Source organism: Mus musculus, chromosome 16 (genome assembly GCF_000001635.26).
Source record: "Mus musculus strain C57BL/6J chromosome 16, GRCm38.p6 C57BL/6J".
Taxonomy (NCBI): Eukaryota; Metazoa; Chordata; class Mammalia; order Rodentia; family Muridae; genus Mus; species Mus musculus.
In genome coordinates this window covers 20,477,494-20,495,670 of record NC_000082.6, presented here as the reverse complement: position 1 = coordinate 20,495,670, position 18,177 = coordinate 20,477,494, and positions in this window count along the sequence as shown.

Here is an 18,177-nt window from a genome sequence, read left to right as displayed (position 1 = left end):
TTTTTTTTTTTTTGGTTTTTCAAGACAGGGTTTCTCTGTGTAGCCCTGGCTGTCTTGGAACTCACTCTGTAGACCAGGGAGGGTGGCCTCAAACTCAGAAATCCGCCTGCCTCTGCCTCCCGAGTGCTGGGATTAAAGGCGTGCGCCACCACGCTCAGCTTCTTCCCCCGATTCTTAGCTCCAGTTCAGTCCATACAAGTAAACAGCCATGAAGTTCATTGGGTCTGAGTTAGGACTCAGGAAGGTCCTTTTTACTTTCTTTTTCAGATACTGGTCAAAAACAACTAAGGATACTTTCTTTGGTACTCTGGGCTGCTGCTGTTTCTGCCTCCCTCACACCCACCCATTTGGCTGTCTGTTCACCATGGCTCTGACTTGCATGCAGGCTCTAATGTTTTTTCTCCTCACCCCCACCTCCCACCAGCAAGCAGCTAATGGGTTTACAGCCTGCCTGCCCTGGGGTTTTTCTTTTAAACTCTAATTAAATTGTCCTTGAGCTTCTGTTTGAGTCCATTCTTGCTGGTAAAAGTGCCAACAAGACCTAATGACCTGAAATTAGTCCCTGGACCAAGATGGAGGAAGGAGAGAACTGACTAATGATGCCTACAGCTGGGCAAAAGAGGGGTAGACAAGAGTTTTGGTGCAGGGCTTGGAGTCTGAAGCAGGACCATGAGGGAGAAGCAGAGGAAGGTGGAGAGAGAAGATACCATGGGACGGTTGATAGGTTATTTCTCTGCCAGTGAAATGAGCCAATTCAAGCCAGATTAGATTATATTAAAGGCAGGTTTATTGGGAAGCTGCTCTTGGGTGAGTTCACTGGCCCCTAGGATTGAGGCCTGGGGAATTGCCATGGGTGGGGGGGGGCGGGGGGGGGGAGAAGATAGAAAGGGTTTACTCGAAGAAAAAGAAAAGAAGAGAGAGCAGGAGACTAAACGTCTGAATTATATAGGAAAAAGTTTCTGGGGGAAGGGCAGTCCAGAGCCGGGGCTGGAAAGTTCAGGGTTGGGGGCAGGGCAGGCCAGGAGGGGACTGAGGGATGCTGGGAGGACCTAGAGGCCAGGTCTGCATGATATGTAAAATATGCACCTCAGGCCCTTGCCCCAGGGTTCAAAAACAAACATAGGTGAATCATGAAAACATGGCCATGAGGCCATCTTGGTTTATATAGTGAGTTCCAGGCCAGTCAGAGTTATGTAGGTTAGAGAAAGGAACTGAGGTAACCACCATTGTGTAGAAAACCTATTCCATGAAACTGTAGCAGAAAAGTGTAGAGAAATATCTAGGCATTCAAACACAAGAAACATTAGAACCCTGTTGTGGAACTGCTCCGTGACCTGTTGCCTCCATGACTAGCACCAAGCAGAGACCGCCCATCTTGAGGTTCTCTTGATGCAGATTCCGCTCACATTCCCAGCCATCCACCCCCTGTGGTCAGCGGTCCCAAATCCCAGTAACTCAGTAAAATCAAAACTCTAGAGGCTTGTAATTTATACATCAGATTTATATCAGTAAATTCTCACCCCACAAAGTGCCCACACAATGAACTATGAGCCAATTGATATTGATATAAACTGCCCACCTAGATGGGACAAATTGTCCTGTAATTATCCATCCCTTGTGAGATATTCATAGCTACCTGTGGCTATTTAAAGCCACACAGAATATGGATCGTCCTTCTCTTCCTCCATCTCCTTCCCTTCTCCTCCTCATCCTCTTAACTCTTAGCTCCGCCTCCTTTTCCCCTGTCCAATCATAGGCTTCTTGTTTTATTAATATTTAAATTAATTGGGGGAAAATTCTGCTACAGAACCCCAACCAGAGGACACAACACACCATACTCAAGTCAGGAACACAAAGCTAAGAAACAATACAAGGGGCTGGGCAGTGGTGGCGCCCTTTAATCCCAGCACTTGGGAGACAGAGGCAGGTGGATTTCTGAGTTCAAGGCCAGTCAGGGCTACAAAGAGAAACCCTGCCTCGAAAAACCAAAAAAAAAAAAAAAACTTACAAGGGAAGATGCCAACTCAAAAAAGCAGAAGTATTAGAGTAAAGTCATTTGTCAGAACCCTCAAAGCCAGGACAGCATGGAATACTTTATTTCTAGCCCCCAAAGCAGCTAAATGCCAACCAAGAGTGGTATATCAAAGCTACCTTCCAAATTTTACAGAGAGATAAGGATATTTCAAGACAAGTACAGACTAAGGCCCATTGGTCAGCTTTATAGAAGATATTTAAAGAGCACTATAGTCATAGGACTAAGAAAGGCAGTCTCAAGGATTAGAGAGCACAGGAAAGCATAAATGTGATAAGAGGAATGGCTGAAGAACAAGGGAGGAAACCATTGTTTCCAACACAGTAACCATTAAATCCATCATACTGATGAGAAAGCAAAGCACAAACAATAATAAAACGAGCCATAAAACCCAATAAAAGGCCAGGCGTGGTGCCACACGTCTTCAATCCCAGCACACGGGAGGCAGAGGCAGGCAGATTTCTGAGTTTGAGGCCAGCCTGGTCTACAAAGTGAGTTCCAGGACAGCCAGGGCTATACAGAGAAACCCTGTCTCGAAAAACAAAACAAACAAACAAACAAACCAATAAAAGTATAGGAATTAGCTATGGTGTGAATGAGAATGACCCCACAGGGTCGCTGTTTAAATGCTTGGTTCCCAGTCGGGGGTACTGTTTGGGAAGGAATAGGAGGTATAGTCTTGTTAGAGGAAGTGTCACACTGGATTTATAAAGTCTGATTGACTGGTTAGAATTTCTATGATGGTAGACAGGTTGTGATGTGTTTCTGGCCCCTTGATAGCAATGTATTGCCCACCTCCCTGGGCGACCTCACATCTTGTGATTATTAGGTAAATCCTTTGGAACAGGTGCACAAACTCCTAATCTCCACCAACCCAAAAGCCAAGACTGTTGTCCGGCAGCATCTGAGGCCTATAGCAGACGTTTCCCACTTTTCTATAACCCACTTAGCCAATGTAAGCAACAACAATGTATTTGAAAAGTATTTTGATATATGTCTTCCTTTGTTCTGCTACTTTGTGAAATTGTTAACCTCTGTGGAAGATGGTGAGGGGAACAGAAATTGTTCCTGGGCCAAGGTTACTCACATTTGGATCCTCTGAAATGAGAGCTACCTTTTGTACCTCATCATAAGGAAACATCCTTTGAGAGTCTCGGGGAACGGAGACTCCATCCAGCACAACAGATACAACATTGGACTTAAGATGATGTCACTCCTTAGAGACACCTCAGCTTTACACAGAAGGAAGAATGTGCAGTGTTGCTTCCAGACTGCTAGTTCTGCATGAAGGTTCTACCCTGCAGGACAAAGCCAGAAATATTTGCAAAATGATTTATAGCAGCAAGTTAGCATTAAGGAGCCAGAACCTGAAACTGGAGAGATGGCTCAGTGGTTAAGAGCACTGGATGGAGCCAGGCGTGGTGGCGCACGCCTTTAATCCCAGCACTCAGGAGGCAGAGGCAGGCGGATTTCTGAGTTCGAGGCCAGCCTGGTCTACAAAGTGAGTTCCAGGACAGCCAGGGCTATAAAGAGAAACCCTGTCTCGAAAAACAAAACAAAACAAAACAAACAAAAAAGATGCTCTTCCAGAGGTCTTGAGTTCAATTCCCAGCAACCACAACAATCTATAATGGGATCTGATGCCCTCTTCTGGTGTGTCTGAAGACAGGTACAGTGCACTCATATACATTAAATAAATAATTCTTAAAAAAAAAAAGAGAGAGAGAGAGAGAGCCAGGTATGGTGGCTCACGCCTTTAAAAAAAAATAGTTCCAGAACTTGTTATGCAGAAGATATAATGGGACCAAGAGCCATGTGACAGTTTAGGCAGTGGTATCTTTGAGTGGCAGATAAAGTGACAAATCAGAATGAGATTTGACAGATTAGGATCTGCCCAACTCTCAAGAGGAGAGAGGAGAGGGCAGCTCCTTTAGGGAGGTAGTGGGGAGAGAGTGGTGGTGGTGTGGCAGTCAGTTGTAGAGACAGGTTGCAGATAGAGAACAAGCTGGACACAGGTGAAGACAGACAAGCCAGAGAATGAGAAGGAGCGAGAAGAACAGAACAGGCTGCCAGAGTTAGTATGAGGCCAAGCACAAGTCAGCCAGGAACTGGGGAAAGCCAGATTGAATCAGTTGCTTGGAGAAGAGTTTGAGCCAGAACAGCTGAGTTAAATCAGCCAGCCAGAGTTCAGGAAGAACTAGAAAGGGTGATCTTATTCTCCAGTAATTCTCAAAAGGCTGAAAACATTCTAGGCCTAGATAAGATCACACAGACAGAGGCTAGAAGCTGCCAGGACTAGGCCTAGGTTAGCAGATGGAGGCAGTAAGCCTCGGAGACAACAATTACATCAGATGAATAAAACACACATTTACAGAATACCATGGAGGTTTAATAATATTTGAGGATGTGACAATTAATGATCCAGAAATGGCAAACACCTGGTGGAGACCCATAAGAGCTATGGGGTAGGAGTTATAGGAGCAGACTCTGTGTAGGTACCCCAGAGGATTATGTTGGTGATGAACAAGAGGCCAGGAAGAGCAGGGTGTCCATCAGGTGCTCCACCAAGGGCCTCCTGGCCCAGAGCCTCACTCCCTCTCGTCCGTGCTGACTCAGGGCACTCACGTGGCTTTGCCTCTCTAGGACCTGGCTGGCCCATTCTCCATCAACTCTACTGGTTTCTTCAGGCCTGTGAGGAGTGCAGAAGTAAGTTAAGAAAGTCACCCAGGGAGAACAGAGAGAAGAAGGTAGCTGTCAGAGAAGAGAAGAGATGGGGGAAGCAGCAGTCAAGACCGGTCCATGTATTTCCACAAGGGGACACAAAGGGGCAGCATTTCCTTGAGCCGGGACAGTACATGAGTAGGAAGGAGTGAGGTCTCTGAGTCATGGTTGGGGCTGGGTGGTGGCCAGGTGCAGGCTGATGATCATCAGAGACAGACAGAAGGCAAAGCAGATACCTGTGGACAGAGCAAATAATGAATGAAGTAGGGCAGATGCATCTCCAAACCTTCCTTGAGACTCTTTCCCACCTCTAGGATTTCACTTCTTCACTTCACTGGAAGTGGTCTCTGCCATGGTATCCCTGTCCCACCCCCTTTCACCGGCTGCCTTTGCTTCTCCAGAAAGTAGGAGTAGCCAGACTGATGGGATGGGGTTTCATTAATGGAGTAAACCACCTTCATGAACAAGAAGACATCACAGCTGGGCGTAGTGGCGCACGCCTTTAATCCTAGCACTCGGGAGGCAGAGGCAGGCGAATTTCTGAGTTTGAGGCCAGCCTGGCCAGCCTGGTCTACAAAGTGAGTTCCAGGACAGTCAGGGGAACACAGAGAAACCCTGTCTCGAAAAAACTAAAAAAAAGGGGCTGGTGAGATGGCTCAGTGGGTAAGAGCACCCGACTGCTCTTCCGAAGGTCCAGAGTTCAAATCCCAGCAACCACATGGTGGCTCACAACCATCTGTAACGAGATCTGACGCCCTCTTCTGGTGTGTCTGAAAACAGCTACAGTGTACTTACATGTAATAAATAAATAAACCTAAAAAAAAAAAAAAAACTAAAAAAAAAAAGACATCGAATTTAGTAGGAGGGTTCTTGTTTAAGAAATTTAAGAGAGGGGCTGGAGAGATGGCTCAGCGGTTAAGAGCACTGATTGCTCTTCCAGAGGTCCTGAGTTCAATTCCCAGCAACCACATGGTGACACACAACCATCTGTAATGAGATCTGATGTCTTCTGGTGTGTCTGAAGATAGCTACAGTGTACTCATATAAATAAAATAAACAAATCTTTAAAAAAAAAGAGAGACATTTAAGAGAAACAGTGAACAGTGTGTGTGTGTGTGTGTATGTGTGTGTGTGGGGGGGTGGGGTGTTTACATGTTTGTATTTCAGTGAACAACTTGTAGAGTTGGTTCTCTCTTTCCCCTGTCAGGCTCCTAGGATCAATCTCAGGTTGTCAGGCTTGTCAGCAAGTATGTTTACCCGCTGAACAATCTTACCTAGAAGGATCAGCCCAAATGGGACACAGTTGGCATATTCATCTAGGAGGTAGAAACAGGAACTCAGTGACCACCAGTAAGCCACTCAGTGCCAGGATGTCTATGAAAGAGAGGCTAGGCCTGCATCTGATGGAGACCAGCAAAGAACAGAGAATGCAGTACCGAGTTGATGCTTCAGTGTTCATTTTAGATGTTAGAGCCTGTGTGGGATCACTCTCTGTCATCAGCCCACACTTACTAAATATACTCTTCCACATTCGTACCTCTAACTTGTCATCTTAACTTTCTTTACTTTCAAGGTGCAAACAGAATATAGCTGTAGGATGTTAGAAGCAAATAGTGTTCTTAGGGCCATGGAGTGGTTGGTTGCTGTATTCCAAGCAGCAGTTCTCATGAGAGCCTCTCCATTGTGAACCAGAGTGAGCATGGAGGAGCCCACGTCCCCACTCAGTCCAATAAGTGGAGAGTGAGAAGGTGTTTCACCCTCTCAGACTTCTGCTTACTTTTTTTTTTTTTTTTTTTTTGAGACAGGGTTTCTCTGTATAGCCCTGGCTGTCCTGGAACTCACTCGGTAGACCAGGCTGGCCTCGAACTCAGAAATCCGCCTGCCTCTGTCTCCCGAGTGCTGGGATTGAAGGCGTGCGCCACCTCGCCCAGCTTCTGCTTACTTCCTGAAGAGCCTTAAGTCAGAATCATCTGGGATCAGAGGTTGTACTGGGCGTGGTTAGGTCGTTCAAGTTGCTGTCATGGGTGACAATGATTCTTAGAAGCTCCACTCTCCTTGGGTCTGTTATTTTGAGACAGGTTTGTGATCCCTACATCTTGTCCTTGCCCACATCTAGTTGCATGCTACCCACTGTAGGAGAGATGAGTCAAATCAGACTGAAAATGTCCTCCAACTTCCTGTCCACAAAAATGTGATTCCTTATCTAATGAGCTTCCTTAACACAGCTTTGTCTTATTGCCTTTGAAGCAAGGTATGTGCTTTGCTCGGGAGTAGGCAACACGACTAGTTTATATATATGCATGCTGTGTGGGCTTAACATTGATTTTTATTGTTGAAAACAAAAGAATGAGTCAAAGCCAAAGCCATTATGGAAATATTAAATATGACTCTAATACAAATCAATAACTTATGACTTCATTTCTATTTTTCTACTCAATCCTACAGTTGTAGAATTTTGCTTTAATGGGATAAAACTTGAACAACTCAACATGTTGATAATTATGTGTGTTCCTGCTATGATGATTCATTTGCATCATATCTGCCATATGACGTAACTTGCTGGTTTCCATGTGCTAGCACTTAAAATCAAAAGATTTGGGCTGAAAATTATAGTTGTGTAGCAAATCAGGGCCAGATGGCTTCCTTTGATGCAGAGGACAATGACTTCAAGCAGCACTTCTTTTTGCTTTTTTTCTTTTCCTTTTTTGGAGACAGGGCCTCTCTACATAGCCCTAGCTGTCCCAGAACTCACTCTGTAGATCAGGCTGTCCTTGAACTCACAGAGATTCATCTGCTTCTGCCTCCTGAGTACTGAGATTAAAGGTGTACTTGCCACCACCACCTACTTCCAAACAGTGCCTCTTAACCTTGTTACCCATTCACGTCACTGGGAAAAACTAATGAACCAGTGCTTGAATGCCAGTTAGAACAACTCAGTTGGAATCTCTGAGGAGGTGTGCATGTTGGCATCAGGACCTCCAAAACCTGTGACAACACATAGGCGGGACCTACAGATCTGTTGCCAAGACAACAGCTACCATATTTCCAGAATCCACTTGGCTCACCTCCTACCTTTACCAGTGTTACATCATTATTCACACATATAAGGGGAATGCCCCTCCCTCTCTCTCTCTTCCCCCCTTCTCTTTCTGCTGCCACCTTCCTTGCCCCTCTCTCCAAATAAACCTCTTGTGTGTAGAACTGTTTTGGCCTAGTGTCCTGTCTTCAGACACGAGCCGCATTCTAACACATCAGTTCAGGTATTGGTATATATATATATATATATATATATATATATTTTTTTTTTTTTTTTTTTTTCGAGACAGGGTTTCTCTGTGTAGCCCTGGCTGTCCTGGAACTCACTCTGTAGACCAGGCTGGCCTTGAACTCAGAAATCCGCCTGCCTCTGCCTCCCAAATTCTGGGATTAAAGGCGTGCACCACCACCACCTGGCTAGGTATTTTTGAAAAACTTTAATAGGCAAAGTTGTTGACAAACTGATCTAAAATCCTCCTAATATCCACACCTTTTGAGATATCTACATATCTTCTTCAAAATTATTAAGAAGAAAACCTATTTTGTGTGTAAATGGGGGAGGGCAAGGGTGCATATGGAGATCAGAGTACAACTTGTAGGAACTGATTCTCTTCTATCATGTGGGTACCAGGGATTGAACCTATGTCATCAGGCTTGGCAGTAGCTGCTTTTATCCTCTGAGCCATCTTGTGAACCCTTCTTCAGAATCTTAGATAGCAAACGATGTGTCACCTTCACCTGAGCACAGCACACACCTGAAGGTGAAGGCACAGTTATGTCAAAGGGGAAGCAGGAAGAGATGCTACGTGTTGAGCTGACTTAGTGTGCATCGCTTAGCCTGTTGTGGGGTATCCATCAGAGAAGACCACTTGGGCACAGGTTCTAGCCAATGGACAGTCTTGACTAGCCAGTGGGCTACTACATTGGGTTCAGCACTCAAGTGCTGTCCTTAACCTTTCTAGGGGTGAACTTTCAAGTACAGAAACTGTGTTTATGATTGACACACCTCAATAATTAGCAAGAACAGTTAACCAGAAGCAGAACTACAGAAGCAGAAAAAAAAAAAGGAAAGAAAGGAATCAATCAATCAATCAATCAATCTTAGTATATTAGGAACTTTCCCAGAGGGGCTGGAGAGATGGCTCAGCAGTTAAGAGCACTGACAGCTCTTTCGAAGGTCCTGAGTTCAAATCCCAGCAGCCACATGGTGGCTCACAACCACCAGTAATGAGATTTGATGCCCTCTTCTGGTGTGTCTGAAGACAACTGCAATGTACTTAAGATATAATAATATATAAACCTTTAAAAGAATTTTTAAAAAAGGAACTTTTCCAGAACTATGGCCTCTGATGGAACAGGTTTTGTTCTCATTTTGGCAGGTGTCAACCTATGTGCTGGGTTCCAAGACCTGATTGGTGCTTCCATCATGGTGTCAGTTGTGCTAAAGTCTGGGAGCTTTTACATTCCCCATTAGTTCCACGGGCATGACTCAAATCATCTGGGGGCAGGGCGTTATATTGTCTCCTTAGCACTAGTAGTTTAACAGAATCTATTCTCTGTTTTACATAGCTAAGTAGGAGTTGAGCAAAGCAGGGTCCTATAGTGAGGGCTAGGAGCCAAAGGATTAATGGTTCAGCCATGGCTGTGAATAATTATCCAGGGAGACCAACAGAACAGATTGGTACCACTTGTTAGGTTCTTGACACCTCTTTTCTCTGTCCTGAATGTTATTATGACCGTGGCTAAACCTTCTCTAATTACCCTGACTGATTGACAGAGAAGCAACAAGTTTGTCCCAGTGTCAGAGTCCTTCTTGTCTCCTAAAGAGGAGTTCCCATCCTCTTCGATTCTGGAAAACAACCTTGGCTGAGGAGTCTAACTGGGTTTCCAGATGTGAACAGCGTTGATTTCCTAAAGTTTTTATCCTTCATGATTAGGGCTCAAGTCCAACTGCAGCACAATCTTCAATGCCTGCAGCAGCGGAGTGAGAATGGAATGGCTTGCTGTACAGGGAAGCCTAGAATCTAGATTTAGAGGAGCCCTGCCCTCTTCTCCATTATAGACAAGCACATGTGGTATAACATGCATGAGGACACAAAGGGGTGAGTTCTCCTCCAGTGCAAACAATTCAGAAGATGCATGCTTGGTGTGGTGGTTTGAATATGCTTGGCCCAAGGAGTGGCACTATTAGGAGATATAGCCTTGTTGGAGAAAGTGTGTCACTGTAGGGGTGGGCTTTGAGACTCTCCTCTTAGCTTCCTGGAAGACAGTCTTCTTCCGGTTGCCTTCAGAACAAGATATAAAACTCTCAACTCCTCCAGTGCCATCCCTGCTTGGACAATGCCATGCTTCCTGCCATGATGATATTGGATTGAACCTCAGAACCTGTAACCCAATTAAGTGCTGTTTTTTATGAGAATTGCCTTGGTCATATTATTTCTTTACAGCAATGAAAACCTTAACTAATATTCTTGGTTAAGCTGTAGTGAAAGCAAACCAGGTAGTCTCTGGGGCCTGGAAATACACTTGACCTCCGTTCCTGGAATTAACCTGCTACCTGCTGTGTATGACTACAGGAATCTGCATAAGGGAACCACCTAGGGAGTTTCTTCGAGACATTAAACAGGAACTCTTCCCGTGGAGGTCCCCCAGGGTGAGCTTCGGTGGATCCTATTTACAGCTGTTAGGGTTGGAAGTAGAGTTTATTGTTTTCTTAGTTCTAATCACAACATAATATAGGGCCTGGGGTCCAGGCTTCCCATAGTTAAGACTCTAGCATCTAGAGCACAGAGTGGGTGGCTTCTGCTGCCTCCTGGACCTTTACCTTTAAGGTTATCTGAGGAATTCCTGGGGAAATTGAAGTTTTAGGGCTTTCTATTTTAGGGATCTCATGGTCACAGGTAGAGCTCTAGTAGACTCACAGCCCCAGGGACATTCTGCTTACCAGGAGCTAGTTAACCACTGTCCCAGTAGCCTCTGGATGCAATATTTTACAGAAATCTACCTGGAAGGTGGGTTGGATATATTGACTATGAGATTGCAGGTTCCAATATTTCTTAATTCCTATACCCAAGGTCCTGGCTTATAGGAGGTTGGGGACTTTCCCATGGGGAGACAAAATAGGACACCACAGTTATAGAGCCCATGTCAGTTTTGTCTTTAGGGACCTGGTGACAGTGCATCTGTCATAATCTTCTGTAGCCTTCTTTAACTGGGTGTGGTGATCCACAGGTCACCATGGTGACCTTCACTGCTGTGTGGTAAGGACCACAGGATATGGGCCTTTCCATGATAGCTCCAGCCTCTTCGTCAGGATCCTTTTTACCCACATACGGTTGCCAGTCTGGAACTTGTGGGCAGGCTCAGACACAGGCAAGCATGCAGCCCCTCAGACCATCTGATGAACAGTCCTCTGGGTCTACTGTAGAGCCCACAAGGACTTGGGAGGGTGATTTTGAATTTCTCGATGTGGTATGCATCTTGCTTTTTGGATGGCAAAAAGCTGGCTCTATTTTTGCAGGTCTCAATGGCATATTTTGTTTACCTGTCCTGAGCTTCATGTCTTTTAGGGCCTTTGCCAGATGTGAGGAATCTTTGGCTGTGAAAGCTGGGCTATTGTCAGCAGAGGTTAATGGCTCATTCTGGTGGGAGTTCAGAAGACCAGAATGCTGAGAGAAACATGGACAATGTGGTGACTTGAATAAAAAACCGGCTTCCAGCCGGGCGTGGTGGCGCACGCCTTTAATCCCAGCACTTGGGAGGCAGAGGCAGGCGGATTTCTGAGTTCGAGGCCAGCCTGGTCTACAAAGTGAGTTCCAGGACAGCCAGGGCTATACAGAGAAACCCTGTCTCGAAAAACAAAAAACAAAAAACAAAACAAAAAAAAACCCGGCTTCCATAGGCTCACAGGGAGTGGCACTATTAGGAGGTGTGGCCTCGTTGGAGTGGGCGTGGTTTGGTTAGAGGAGGTAAGGTAGGTATAACACTAAAGTGGCCGGCCTCTGAGGTCTCAGATGCTCAAATCAGGCCCAGCACCTCTCTCTCTTCCTGCTGCCTTCAGAACCAGATGTAGAACCCCCAGTTCCTTCTCCAGCACTATGTTTGCCTGCAGTCCACCATGCTTCCCATCATGATGATAATGGACTCAACCTCTAAAACTGTAAACCAGCCCCAATTAAACGCCTTCCTTTATAAGAGTTTCTATGGTCATGGTGTCTATCTACAATAATAAAAACCCTAACTGAGACAGCCGACCAGGCCTAGGCCATGAGGTTTCAGAAGAGATTAGGGCTGTGTTGGGAATTGTGCTAGAGATAATTCCTGCTGATTCAGGCAAAGAACCTGGCTGCATCCTTTCCCTCACCCCAAGAATGAGTGAGGCTGAATTTAAAAGTAAAAGACTAATTTGTTTGGCGAAGGAAATTTCAAGATAGGAGAACATCCTGGCTGTGGCAAGGTCATTGGTTTCCATCTTAGCCACTGTTCTATTGCTGCACAGAGGCACCACAGCCAAGGCAACTTTTAGGAAAGAAAACATTTCTTTGGAAAAAAGTAGCTGAGGATTCTACATCCTGATGCACAGGCAGGACAGAGGCGGGGGGGGGGGGGGAGGGGCAGGGAGAGAGAGAGAGAGAGAGAGAGAGAGAGAGAGAGAAGAGAGAGAGAGGAGAGAGATAGGCAGGGGGGGCGGGGACGGGGACGGGGACAGACGGACTGGACCTGTCATAGGCTTTTGAAACCTCCAAGTCCACCACCAGTGATACCCTTCCCTACAGTAAGGCCACACTTCTTAATCCTTCTAATCCTATTATAAAGAATTCCACTGGGCTGGTGAGATGGCTCAGTGGGTAAGAGCACCCAACCGAAGGTCCGGAGTTCAAATCCCAGCAACCACATGGTGGCTCACAACCATCTGTAACAAGATCTGACGCCCTCTTCTGGTGTGTCTGAAGACAGCTACAGTGTACTTACATATAATAAATAAATAAATCTTAAAAAAAAAGATTAAAAAAAAAAAAAAAGAATTCCACTACCTCAAATACATGAGCCAATGGGGAGACATTCTCACTCAAACAACTAGTTGCCATTGTAACACGTCTACAATGAGGGCATAAATAGACCAATTTTTTTTTGCAGTTTGATGAGGAAAATAATTTGATCAAACTTAATGTTGTAGGGGAGGCAGTTTCTGAGGATGTAGACATAATTTTTTGTTTTGTTTTGTTTTTTGAGACAAGATCTTACTATGTAGCCTTGGCTAGCCTCCAGCTTGTCACATCGACTAGCCTCAAACTCACAGAGTCCCACTCATCTCAGCCTCTCAAGTACTAGGATTAGAGGTGTTCACCACCATGCCTGGCAAAAGCAGCTGTAACTGTTAAGTAATTAGTCTTAGTAAAGCAACACCTACTTCGCGTCTGCACTGGGACAGGACACTTTTGAGATGAGGCTCCACCCATCCACTCCAATTTGTGAAAATTCAAATTTATTTGAAAGGAGAGAGTTTGAACTCAGAATACCTCAGAAAGCATTTCCTGCTTGAAAACAGCAGCCTAGGAGATTGATTTTTGCAGATTTAAGTATATAGAAGTTTTTACAACTATGGTCCAAGAGGTAAGACTCCATTCTGAGGTGTCAAAGAACTTGAAACCATCATCCATATGGTATGTTTTGCAAGCACAAACAAACAAACAAAAGATAACCCAGAGTTTTGAGACTTGTGTCATGGATTTTGTTCCATAGTTCCAGAGAGTGGCTAAGGCCAGGCAAGGTGTGGCATGGCCTTCCCACAAGAAGACCATGAGTGACCATTTTATAAAGTTGAGAAGATGACTCCTGAATCAAAGTGGAAGGAAGGCCCAGGATGTTGGGGATTTCTGAAGCCTGTTACATTCGATGAGGAAAGCTGTAGGCATGGAATCGAGCCAGACCATGAAATGTGATTTGTGCAGCATGTGACAGAGTTGGAGGAATGGGGCTACCCAAGTCCTTTGAAGTACAGATGATGAAGCTATCATGAGTCCCAGATGCCTGGCATGCAGTTGCATATTTGGCTCTTTTGGACTAGGTTTCAGTCCTGCTTTGGTCCAATCTCTCTTTTTTTGTGTGGTCATCCTTTTTTTCCCCTTTTGGACCTTAACTGTTTACTCTGTACCATTGTGTGTTGGATGTAGTAACTTGTTTCGTGATGGTACAAGGTATCCAAGTTTGTTAGGGTGGTAAAAACCAGGAACTAACACAGAGGTGTTGCAGGTCATGATATTACAGTGTATCCAAGTTAAAAGATGCTCTGAGCCACAGAAGCATCTCTGCATTGACTTTAGAACAGTAAAAGACTATGGGGGTGTTTAAAAATTAGGTTTAATGCGTTTTTCCTTGCAAGATGGCCACAGGACAAGGGTTGAATGGTTAAGACTTAAAAAGTGGTATGTCTGGGGCTAGAGAGATGGCTTAGTGGCTAAGAGCACTGGTTGCTCTTCCAGGGGTCCTGAGTTCAAGTCCAAGCAACCACATGGTGGCTCACAACCATCTGTAATGGATCGGATGGCCTTTTTTGTGTGTCTGAAGACAGCAAAAGTGTACTCACATACATTATCTATATCTCTATCTATCTATCTATCTATCTATCTATCTAGTGGCATGTCTGGACATCAGGTTGATAAGGAATGGACTTGTGGTTGCTAAAAACATCAATTAGCAACTTGACAGAATTTAGAATCCCCTAGGTGTGGTGTTTTGAAGATGAATGTCCCCTGTAGGCTCATATATTTAAATCATTAGGGAAGGATTAGTCAGTGTGGCCTTTCTAGAGCAGTTGTGGCTTTGTTGGAGAAAGTGTGTCACTGGGGATTGGCTCTGAGGTTTCAAAAGCCCAAGCCAGGTCCAGTGTCACTCTCTCTTCTGCTGCTGCTCTTGGATGCAGATGCAGAGCTCTTGGCTACTTCTCCAGCGCTGTGCCTGCCTGTGTGCCACTAGGTTCTGCACCATGATGAGAATGGACTAAACCTTTGAAACTGTAAGGAATCCCCAATTAAATAAAGTGCTTTCTTTGATAAGAGTTGCCATGGTCATGGTGTCTCTTCACAACAGTAGAACAGTGGCATTTCTGGTTTGGGTTAGGTAAGAAGAGCAGCCCAAGGTATAGGTACCATGCTATCAAAAGAGAAGAAATGGGGGCATTGCATATGTTGTCACTGGAAGTAACCTTAGGGTCTCTTGGGTCTTTCCATAGAAAAGAATGTCATCAGAGCCCATGTAAAGCAAAGTCAAAGTTTATCAATGGCATCCAGTATAAATATGAATATTAGAAAAAAACAAGCTGCCCCGCCAAGACAAGACATCCCCAAGCATGGACATGGTTTTCCCAGAGCTGAGTCACTTTTAGGTGTTTTAAAGAAAGATTTATTTATGTGTGTAGGTGTTTGGCCTGAGTATGTGTACGCTGTTCAGCACATAACTATAGTGTCTCTACAGGCCAGAAGAGGGCACCAGATTACATAGATCTGGCGTTACAGCTAGTGCACTTTAAACTCGGATCCTGTGTGAAAACTTCAAAGGTTGAGGTTTGGTCTTTTGCTATGTATTGTAATGCTAAATACTGGCTGGCTCTGGTTGCCTCAGGCATGAAAGAATCCTCACACAGCCAAGTGATGCTGTTGTAACCTTGCTTCTTAAATTAAAACTATTGGTTGAATAAAGATGCAGAAGAGAGAGAGGATGGGGGAGGGGAGAGAAGAAGACACCATGGAGTAGGTTTGCCATGAAAACAAGGCAATGACGGCTGGCCAATTGAATTTAAGAGCAGGCCAGGGGCTGGACAGATGGCTCAGTGGTTAAGAGCACTGACTGCTCTTCCAAAGGTCCTGAGTTCAATTCCCAACAACCACATGGTGGTTTGCAACCATCTGTAATGGGATCTATGCCCTCTTCTGCTGTGTCTGAAGACAGCTACAGTGTACTCATATAAATAAAATAAATCTTAAAAAAAAGAAAATGAATTAACAAACAAACAAAAAAAGGAGCAGCCCAGATGGAACATGGTTAGTTATAAATTGTAGGGAAGTAGACACTAATATCTTAGAGGGTGGATATCTGCCCATCTCTAGTGCTTTAAAGGCTTATTATACATAATAAAAGTTGTGTGCTTTTTATCTGGGAACAGAGTGATCAAAGTGGAGTAGAACCCCCCTTTGAGATTAAATATTTACTACAACTCTTAGCTGCCGAGACACAACTGTTAGGTAATTTTACAAGAAGCATGTACAGTGACATTCCATGTTCCCATTTAACAAAGCTTGCTTAAGTGTAGCCGGCATATTCACCCTGAGTGGACTCAGGGAGCAGCTAGTGGCGGCCATAGGCAGGTACAGGGAGGACTGGAACCTTTCAAAGCTTTAATCTTTTATCAGCACTCCTGATTTTAAAAATGACGAGGGTCAATAACTCCACTCCTACTGAAAGTATAACGTAAAAACAAAATTCTAGGCCTTTAGGCCCAGGCTTGGGAATATGACCTCTGTGACTAATGCTCCAAGGTATGCTAATCATAAAACAGATAGCGACATTCATCCACCCACCCGCTTCCTGGGTTCAAAGAGTGTTCATTCAAAGAAAGTCAACCTGACCACTGCTGGAACCCGCTATGCAAATGTGCTATTGTTAGGGGCTCTTAGAAACTGTCTTGAGAGATAACCTGCACAATTACCAGGTATTCCTTGTGACTCTTGTGACTTTGCACTTCCTTGGGACTCTTAACCAACAACGCCCTCCCCACTTCCTTGAGTTGTGGTTTCTTCCTTTAAATACCCCCTTACCCAGCTACTTGGCGCGCCACGGTCCTCTACCCCTGCATGGTGTATGACCGTGGGCCCCCGAGATCACTCTTGAATAAAAATCCTCTTGCAGTTTGCAGCAAGACCATTTCTTATGAGTGATTTGGGGTGTCGCCTCTCCTGAGTCAGAACATGGGGGAGTCCTCACGTTGTGGGTCTTTCACTACCAAATGTCCTGGTAAGCCTGAGTATTGTAGGGTTTCATGGGGACCCAGACTTTTTAAATAAAGCTTCTAAGCATCTCAGCAGGACCAAGGCCACAGGCCTGCACCAGAGTGGGAAAACCAAATTTTAACTCTAAGGAATGTTAGGAATCTCCTGGTGGACCTTGGCCGGAAGTCCAACCCCAGCAGAGGAGCTATTTGTTTTTGATGACAGCTGGATCTGGGAGGATCAGTTTTCTTTAAGGGTGTAACTCCTGGTAGGTTGGCCAATTTCCAGGACTGGCCCCACACCCAACCATTTGAATAATGGAATTTGAACTAAAAAAGCTAAGAGCACAAGTTGGGTAAGGGAGGAAGGTAAAGGCAGAGGCAAGAAAAGTTGAAAGGTATAAATATGATCAAATACACTGTATAAAAATTTCAGGGAAGTCTTAAAATATTTTTAAATTGCTTCCCTCCATTTTTTACATTACTCTGAGGGTGTGCTTTACTCAAGATTGAAAGGCTTGATTGTGTTGTAGAAACTCATGGGTCAGAGAGAAGTGTTTACACGCTAGGTCACAAGTTGTCCTGAGCCTAGGTAGACACAGATAATTACTTTAGGAATCTGAGTGAAGTGTTAAAACTGAAGGTCCCATACAATTCTGGCGCTAAATAAGCACAGACTGGGTAGACATCACTGTTGTCCATCCACAGTGCTAGAAGTTTCCTGCCTCTGACTACTACCAACGGAAAATGAGCCACGCTCCAGGGTAAAGGCTCTGTGCAGGGTCGTCTTTTTTTCTTCTTCTTTTCTTTGCCTGGATTCCATGGGCTAGAGTTTTAGAATGAATAAAAAGGAGAAAGTGCGCTGATATACAGCTGCCGTTGCCACTGTTGCCACTGCCAGGCCTTCTGCTCCGTGATGGATGTACCCTCAGGGTGGGAACAACCCCCCTCTTATGTTACTTTTGTTGGGTATTTAATTACAGCAACATGAAAAGTAGCGATCAGATCACCAAGCACAGTGCCTTCTTTATTTTCTGACCAGACACCCTCATTTTTGCCCCTGAGGTCTTAGGCCTATTTTATCCTCTTTATTTGTCTCCACTGAAGTCACAGTAGGTGACATCCCAGGCAGATCTTAAATAAGACCTTGGAGGTCCAAGAATGCCCCATACTGGTTGTCTGCCGTGTGTGTGTGTGTGTGTGTGTGTGTGTGTGTGTGTGTGTGTGTGTGTGTCTGTCTGTCTGTCTGTCTAGTGTGTGTGTATGTCTGTCCCTGTGTGTGTGTGTGTGTGTGAGTGTGTGGGGCTGTCTGCCTAGTGGGGAAGGGCTGTTTGCCTAGTGTGTGTGTGTGTGGGGGGGCTATCTTCCGTGTATGTGTGAGAGAGAGAGAGAGAGCAAGCTAGAG